Raw genomic sequence first — 9,469 nt, 5'->3', positions numbered from 1 at the left:
AAGATAAAAACCCCCCAAAAAAAAAAAAAAAAAAAAAAGCCAACATAATTGAAAATTGGGTTCTCCCTCTAAAGTCTTAAGTATTCTGAACTTGAAACAGTTAACTTAAAATAAGCAACAAAAACACCCCTGTAACAGTTTCTGCTGAAATATTGAAAAAAAAAAACCTAACTAAGCTTAATCTTTACAAAAGTTAATTAGCTCAAAAGCTATAAAATCTAAGTCATCTTAATTCTACAAAAGGGAGAGGGTCTTTGACTTTATGCCACCATTTCCTTAAAACCTCATCTTTTTGCCATCAATTTTGGGTACAAATCAAATTTCTGCATGCCCCTGTTTTCAGGAGGTTCCTCTTGCTGAAGAGACCAGGTATAAACATGGAGGAGTAACTGCCTAAGCAAATAGGAAGTGTTCCGAAATCGTGTGCAAAGATTGTAGAGTTCTGGGTTAATCTCTGAGCTTGATCTTGACCTTGATCTTGACTTTGAGCGAGATCTAGAATGAGACCTTAAAGTAGCTCTTTTTGGTGGAGGGGACACAGAACAAACCTTTGAGGGTGGAACAGGTAGGGAATTGGAACGAGATGACTCCTTGACCTGGATTTTGACTTTATATCTCACCTTTCCCATTTTTGTGGGGGATCGAGATGGAGACCTGCTTCGAGATTTCTCATATTTATCCTTAGATCTGCCTCAAGAACATGATGAGCTGGACCCTCAATCCGACTTGACCTTAGATTCGCTTTTTGATCTAGATTTCCTGCCTTTTTATTTTTATTTTTTTGGCCAAGTATAAAAAATATTTAATATTACTAATTACCAACAAAATATAAATCAAAGCTACAATGTGGTTTCACGTTACCCCAGTTAGAATGGCCATTTTCTTTTTCTTTTTTAAATTTCAATACGAATAGTTTTACTGGTTTTTTTTCTCCTGCCACTTTTTTTCATTCCCTGAGAATCATCACAACATACTAAATGTGGTTTCTCATCTAGAATAAACTACATAGTGGCTTAATCATGCATGTTATCATCAATAATATTCCATTTCTACTTTCATATATATGTATGTGTATATATATGTTTTTTATCCTATGTTTGACCCTCTGCCCTTTCCCACTCTCTTATTACACTATCTCTGCTGTATACAGTTGTCTTCCATTCCTTTTCCCCCAACATTTTGTTGATCACACAATATCATAAGTAATCTAACTACTTTCAATAGCAAGTTCAGCTGGAAATTTCAAGAAAGGCAGTTTTGAACTGGTAATGATATTTCCTTGAAACTTAAAGCCTAGAAACAGGTTAGTATTCTGTTCAAATAGTAGGTACATGAACTTATCGACAGCTCAAGACAGGACAAAAATCCTTTAAAATCAGACAACAAACCTTAGAAGAAAAGCAGCAATATTTTAGTCAAGTCACAGAATGTTGTTTCATCAGTTCAGTCTCATGTACTTAATCTTTCTTCTGTTGAGGTTTGATCTTACAGATTGAATTCTGGGATATAATATTCATCTCCAGACACTGTCCCTCCGATTTCCTGCCTTTTGATGGAGAACATGAGTGACCTTTGCTCCCCGACATGACCTCAGTCCAGACTGACTTTTTGAGATACTTTCAGATCTACTGTGGCTGCTCCTGCGACGCCTACTTCGTGATCTCCGTGACCTGGATCTGCTTCCAGAACAAGACCATCTACAACTTTCTTGTGGCTTATCTTATGTAAACCTAATACTCCTGCCATTTATTTCTGTATCATCCAGTTTATCCAAAGCACGCTTCATGTCAGAGTAGGAGCGAAAACTCGCTTACACCCTCTTTGTGTGTTCCTTATGAGCATCTGCATAGGTCCCTTCACCTGCTTGTCCCATAAAATCCTTTAAATCTTGCCAACTGCAGCGACTAGAAAGATTTTCTGCAATAAGCTTATATTCCGTACGAACAGGTGGTCCACAGTTGCACTTGTCAGAGGTTATCCGACTGCAGTACTCACCTCCACCATCCGGGCTTCCCTAGCTGTTGCCGTGGGATCCCGGCATGGGCCGTGGCTGTGATCCACGATCACATTCGCCCGGAGCTCCTTGCCCTTCACCTCTAAATGGGGTCATCAGCTTCACGGGAGTCCTCCCTCCACAAAGCCCTACCCGTTTTTGAGGTCTACTTCGAGACAGCCACTGGAAAAATGCTGGATGTCCTTCACCTGGATGCTGTAGCTCAGGTGTCCTATGTAGATGCATGGTGAGTCTGTGGCAGGTGGCGGTCGGAGGACTGGGGAGTGCGGCTGCGAGTGAGCAATGGTGGCCAAGTCCAGCTCCACAATCTGAGATAATATTTTAAGAAGCACTCTGGAGATTGTTAAAGCACTGTCAAAATCCTCTCCAGACACAAAAGAGGCCCATTAGGAGGATGTTTGCCTTTGTCATTAGGGCAGGAATTTTCAAATGTGGTCAGGGAGCCACTTCTGACTTAAAGAGTTCGTCAAGCTCATCTTTTGAAGCACTGATATTTATAATTTACAATAATAATAACAACAACTCAGGCTGGTTTTGTGACACAGTGGTTAAGCACAGTGCATAGAGAGCTGGATCCCATATGGCCCACCAATTTTTGAGTCCAGGCCTCTTGGCTTGGAAAACATGCAAGAGAGACCAGCAGATGGTATAATGGTTATGTCACTGGACTCCCATATAGTTGACTGTGATTCGAGTCCTGGACCCAGGGGCTTAAAATTCATGCTGGGCACTGGGAGCAGCAGATGGCATGGTGGTTAAAGTGCTGAACTCTCACATGGGTGACCACAGTTTGAGTCCTGGACCTGGTGGCTTGCTTTCTCACTTTCTCACTTTCTCGCTCGCTCTCTCTCTCTGTCTCTCTCTGGTGAACACATGTGCCTTATAGCAAATTAAAAAATAAGAATTAAATTAAAATAATTCTTAAAAAAATACAAAAACTCATGCTGGGCATGAGGGCATGCATGCCCAAAATCCTGAGGAGAGAATGGAGGAGAAGGGATTGTGGCATGGTCATCCCCTGTGGGGGATGATTTCTTCTTTTCTGTCTCTCTGGCTCTCCAGTAAACACATACACCCTAAAGCAAAAATCTCTCTCAAAAAACAAAACAAAACAAAACAAAAAAACAAAAAACAAATGCTATGAGCATGTATGCCTCAAATCCTGATGGGATGGAGAAATGGAAGGAAAAAATTGGTGTCAGCATGCTCCACTGACAGTGCTTTCTCTCTGTCTCTCTGGCAAGTGTACGTGCCCTCTGGTGATTAAAATAGTTGTAATACTAAAGCTAGCTAGTGGCATGGTGGTTAAGGTGGCTAGATCTCACATGGCCAACTGCATGGTTAAAGTCCTGGACCCAGCAGCTTAGAAAACACACTGGGAACGCGTGTGTGTTCCAAATCCCAACAGGTGAGAGAGATGAAGGAGAAGGAATTTTAGCTTGATCATGCCTATGGAGCTTCATTCTCCCTGCCTCACCTACTCCCAACTGCCAGCACACATGCCCTCTGGAAAATTTTATAAAATAATGTTTCATTTTTTAAAAAGAAAGTTAAATGTGGGTCTGGCCCTGTAGTCTAGTAGTTAAAGAGAGCCCAGATCCCACACAGCCAACCATGTTTTGAATCCTGGCCTGGCTTGAGGAACAGGCTGGGTGCATGTATCTGTGTGCCCCAAATCCCAGCAGGGCGGAGAAATGAGAAGGGATTGTGATGTGACCATGCCTCATGGGGGGGGTACTTTCTCTCTCTCACTATTTCTCTTTGATTACACATACCCTCTGTCAATTTTTTTTTTGTAATGGCCTAAGCAAGACTTCAGCTTCCAGACTTAAACTGTGCACATTCCATGTCTAGTGTAATTGCTTGAAGGTGTAGCTTAGTTCCCAGTAAACAAAATGACCTTCAAATAGTAACAGATTTACAATGTGACCTATCGCCCAGTTTTCTCCTTCAATGCTCCCCAAATTCCAGATGTAAGGTTGTCTATGTTATTTTAATAGAGATCAAGGTCAATTCTTCTCAAGTTCTTGTAACCCTGCAAGAACAGAAATTGATTATCTGAGGTCCCATCAACCGAGAAAACCCAGGAGCTGATCAGTACCTTCCGTAACCAATCATCAAGTCAAGCCTTACCCTGAGACACATCCCCCCTTAATTTTGCTCTTAAAAATGCTCATGTGGAACTCCTCTGGTAGACCAGTTTCCTTCAGCAGTAGGGGCCTGCTCTCCCTGGTTTGTGTGTGGCAGTAAAGCTGTACTTTCCTTCACTACACCTGGTGACTTGGCTCGAGTTCAGCAACAATACCAAATGCTGACAAGGGTGCAGAGAAACTCGATCTCTCATACATTGCTGGGGGGATATAAAATGTTATAGCCAATCTAGAGAACAGTTTAGGAGACTTAAAATACCAACAATATGGGACCAGCAGAAGGCATAATGAGTCTATCACTGGACTCCCACATAGTTGACTGGTCAAAGTCGCAGACCCAGTGACTTTAAATGACAGGCACGTGTGCAAAATTCTGAGAGGAGAATGGAGACGGGATTATAGCGTGGCCATCACCATGGGGGGGGGGGAATTCTCACTTTCTGTCTCTCTGTCTCTCCAGCAATTGCACGTGCCCTACAGCAAAAATCTCTCCAAAAAAAGCCCAACAATATATTTATTATACAACCTAGCACTCCTGGGCATTTAACCCAGAGAAATGAAAATGTATATCCACATAAAAACTTATACATGGGGACCGTGGTGGTCGAGGCCGCTGGATCCTACTTGACTGACTGTATGTCTTATGTCCTGGACCCAGCATTGAAAAACTCAATGACATGTATATTTGCCTGCCTAAAATCCCTCAAGGAGGGAACAAGAGAAGAAAGGGTATTGTGGCTTAATCATCCCCCACGAGGGTTAGGGTTTCTCACTTTCCCTCTCTTTCTCTCTCCAGGAAGTATGTGCACCCTCTGACAGAATTTAAAAACAAACAAACGAACAAAACTGTATATGGATAAAATAACAGGTTTTAGGAGCCAGCAGGTGATGTGGTGGTTAAGGTGTTGGACTCCCACATGGCCGACCACAGTTCCAGTGTCAGACTTGGAGGCTTGCTTTCTCTCTCTCTCCCTGGTTAAATTTTAAAAATAATAATAACAAATAAAATTAAATATATGGATAAATCTTTTTTAAGAATTAAAAAAACAGCAGTTTTTGCAAAACTTTTTTTGTTTTAATGCTTATTATAGAATATTTACATAATAGTACAGAGAAACATACAAATACACACACAAGAATTTCACCATCCTACTGCTACTCGCATTTTGGTATGTATCTTTGCAGGTTTTTTCCACAAACCCAACCCCATGTCAATGTTAAGTTCAACATGTCTGTTGAATTTACAAGTTCAGGGGCCAGCAGGTGACATGGTATCACCTCTGTCTCTCTCTGGTCAACTTCAAAATAAAATAATAACAATGAATTTAAAACTTAAATGAAATAATAATTTCTTTCTTTTAAAGATGTATTTATTTTATTTTATTTGTTTTTTTTTATCTTTTTTTTTTTTTGGAGAGGTTTTCGCGATAGAGCGCGTGCACTCGCCAGACAGACAAAGAGAGACAGAGAGACAGAAAGCGAGAAATCACCCCCCAGGAGGGATGGTCACGCGCAATCCCTTCTTCTCCATTCTCCTCTCGGGATCTTGGGCACGCATGCACACGCGCCTGGCGTGATTTTAAGCCACTGGGTCTGAGACGCGAACTGTGGTCAACTACGTGGGAGTCCAGCGACATAGCCATTACGCTAACTGCTGGTTCCCTATTTTTTTTATCTTTTTAAACAGAGGGGGAGAAAGAGAGAGAGAGAAAGTGAGAAAGCAAGCCACCAGGTCTGGGACTCAAACCATGTGGGAGTCCAGCGCCTTAACCACCATGCCACCTACCAGCCCCTGAAATAATTCTTTAAAAAAAAGAAGAAGAAGAAATTACAAGTTGAGTTGCTAAGTGATAGTTGAATACAGTGTATATAGCAATTTGCAGATCTGAAGAGCCTGGGCTAGAGCTATAAAAGGGGAGACATCAATACAGTTTGGTATATAAAGTCATGAGGCTGGATGAAAGTGAGCATCAAAACGTTTAACTGTTGCTTTTTGCATTTTTTTTTTTCATTGCTAGAGAGTATGTGCACTCACCAAATGAGACAGAGAGAAAAATGAGAGGGAGTAAGCACGTCCAAATGGGACATGGTCACAACACCGTCCCTTCTCCATTTCTCCATCCAGCTGGGATTTGGGGCAGGCATGCACAAGCGGATTCAAGCCATGGTTGGTTTTGTAGGATAGAGCTCGCTTAACCACTATGCTATGGGGCTGGTCCTGTTTTGTCTGTTTTTAAGATGTTAAAGTAATAGCCTGATTGTTGATAATAAAGATCCAGTAGAGAGGAAAAATTGTTAATGCAAGAGAAGCAATGATTCTGAGCCCTCAGACTGAACGAATTGCCTGAGTTTATGTATAAAAATGTTATCTGTGAATTATAATTGAAGATAGTAAAGAGGAACATAGCGTGTTTTATATGATAGTGAAGTGCTTGGAAACTACTGTGTCAAAGACACAACAGGCATCTTGCTACACTGTGCACATGTTAGTTTTTCCTTCATTCTGCAGGTTGGCTGAACACAAGAATCCACCTCAGCCTCAGGCCAGTGGTTCTCCATGTATTATAACCTGCCAGAACTACCCTAACCAAGAAAAACCTAATGGTAACTCCTGTTTTGAACTTTTGTTTGCAGGAGGCATGCGCTGAAAAGGCTGAGTGACCTAAAGCTGACCCCGGCTGCAGTGACAGTGAAAATGTGGGCTCCACTAGCAACCTATCAGAACAATACTCGTTTACATAAAAAATGGGCCAATGGGAGTGCAAAATGGGGACCTACACGTCTGTTAAAGACCCAGCTTCACAATGTGAAAGGAGGCTGGGAAACTGGGGAGTGTGCTGGGAGGGAGAGAATGAAAGGGGAGAAAAATAGGCAAAACATTTAAGAGACAAAAAAACAGAAAATTATCTGTTTAATAATGCATATGGTAATATCTTTGACTGGACTAATATACAGTGTATTCATGCTGGGAAAATTCTTTTTGTACGCTGTAAAGACATACAATGACTGACCATAAAAAGAAAGAAAGAAAGAAAGAAAGAAAGAAAGAAAGAAAGAAAGAAAGAAAGAAAGAAAGAAAGAAAGAAAGGAAAGAAAGGAAAGAAAGGAAAGAAAGGAAAGAAAGGAAAGAAAGGAAAGAAAGGAAAGAAAGAAAGAAAGAAAGAAAATAAGGGAGGAAAACACCCAGGCTTTTATATTTAGGGAGAGAAATTGCTTTGGGAATGGTCCCCAGTGCTCTCCTCATTTGTACCAGAAATAAGCCCTTGCTAACCAGATGAAGGCTTGGGCACCTCGAGGAGGACCAAATGAATCCAGTTACACTATGAGGAATCTCTTGGGGTTGGAGACACTGGAACAGCAAAAAGGAAAAGATGCTGAGCGATATGTCTTTAATAAGGAATTCAGCTCTGCTGTGGGTCCCAAATTAAGTGTTAACTTTTTTCCAGGGTTTTTGTCATTCCCATGTGCACCAGATACCTAAAACTAAGATGGAGGAGAGGAGCTGACGTTTACTTAAGATGACTCAGCTTCTAAATACTGCCATGCTTTGGGATCACAGAGTGTTCGACTGTGTGCAGAGTGTTGTGTGTTTTGCCCTGACTCACCGATCACAAAGGGACCTGGCCTCTCAAAGAGAATAAGCACACATCTTGATACTGAATGCTTCCTTATGATATTACAGAAACAGTTCTGGCAATTATTTTCCGCCCCAGGGTGACTAGCAAAAGAGTAAGTGGAGACTGAAACCTAACCTGTATTCTGCTAAACAAACTGCGAGAACTGGCTCGGAGTCTGCTTCACCCTGCGGAGGAAGCCTTCCTTCTAATTCATGCAGCGGTGCTGTTTAGGTTTTCTGAGGGCCTAAATGGATGACTTTAGAACTGGCTTTGTATCTTAGTGGATAAAGGAGCCAGATCGCACACGACCAACGAGGATTCAGAGACCAGTCCTGATGGTCTGAAAAACATGCCAGGCAAGGACGCAAGCTCCAACTCTAGAAAGGCTGGAGGAATAAGGAAGGTATTGGGGCTGACCACGCTTTCTCCCTCGCTCTCTCTCTTTCTGGTGAGTGTATATGCCCTCTAGGGAGAAAAAAAAAGAGAGATGACGAGATGATTTCTTTTAGAAAATAGAAAAAAAACAAGAAGTGGCAAATGAATAACTTAACATTGTATCTCAAGGAACTGGAAAAGCAACAACAACAACAGAAGAAAATAAATAGTAAAGATTAGAGCTGTAATAAATTAAATAGAGAATAAAAGAACTACACACACACAAAAAACAATGAAACAAAAAGTGTTTTTAGAGGATAAAAAATTGACAAGCTATTAGCTAGACTAATCAAGAAAAATAGAGAAAGGAATCAGATAGATAAAATCAGTAATAATACTGGTAATATTAATAATATCACAACTGATATATCAGAAATACAAAAAAAAAATGAGAGACTACTACAAACAACTATACACCAACAACCTAGAAAATCTAGATGAGATGGACACATTTCTGGACATGTGCAACTTACCTAGCCTGAATTAGGATGAAATAGAAAAACTGAACAGACCAATAACAAGCGGTGAGATTGAATCGGTAATAGTCTCCCAACATTCAGATGGCTTCACCTCCGAATTCTACAAAACTTGTAAAAGAACTAACCCCAAGTTCTCCTCCTACTATCTCTAAAGATTCAAAAGGAAGGCACCCTTCCAACCTAATTCTATGAAGCCTCTATCGCCTTGATATCAAAACCAGACAAGGACGTAACAAAAAGAAAAAAACTATAGACCAACATCCATGATGAACACCGTTGCAAGAACTCTCAATAATGTGCTGGCAAACCAAATCCACCAGCACATTAAGAAGGTTATACACTAGGGCTGGACTCCCACATGGCTGACCATGGCTCGTGTCCCAGACCTGCCAGCTTTCTCTCTCTTTCTCTCTCACTCTGTCCCTTTCTGGTCAAATAAAAATAAATAAATAAATAAATAAAGTTAAATAAAATAATTCTAAAAAAAAAAAAGAAGAAGGATTATATACCACAGCCAGGTAGGCTTTATCCCAGGGATGTGAGAATGGTTCAACATGTGCAAAACAATAAATGTAGTGTATCACATTAACAGAAATAATGACAAAAGCCATATAGTTATATCTATAGATGCAGAAAAAACATTTAATAAAATGTAGCGTCCAATGGCTGGCAGGTGGCATGGTGGTTAAGGGTGCTAAATTCCCATAATGGCTGACTGCAAGACCTGGCAGCTTGTTTTCTGACATTCTCTCTCTCTCTCTCCCTCTGTCCCTC

General features: G+C 40.9%; 1 pseudogene; it reads right to left on the bottom strand.

The window, feature by feature from the left end:
* Positions 1–284: 284 nt before the first annotated feature.
* On the bottom strand, positions 285–8,772 carry LOC114005026 (serine/arginine-rich splicing factor 6-like; annotated as a pseudogene).
* Positions 8,773–9,469: the final 697 nt, after the last annotated feature.

The sequence above is a fragment of the Tupaia chinensis genome, unplaced genomic scaffold, assembly GCF_000334495.1.
Source record: "Tupaia chinensis unplaced genomic scaffold, TupChi_1.0 Scaffold141372_1, whole genome shotgun sequence".
NCBI lineage: Eukaryota > Metazoa > Chordata > Mammalia > Scandentia > Tupaiidae > Tupaia > Tupaia belangeri.
Note: the sequence above shows the minus strand (reverse complement) of the source record. Positions and strands in the feature narration are given on the sequence as shown.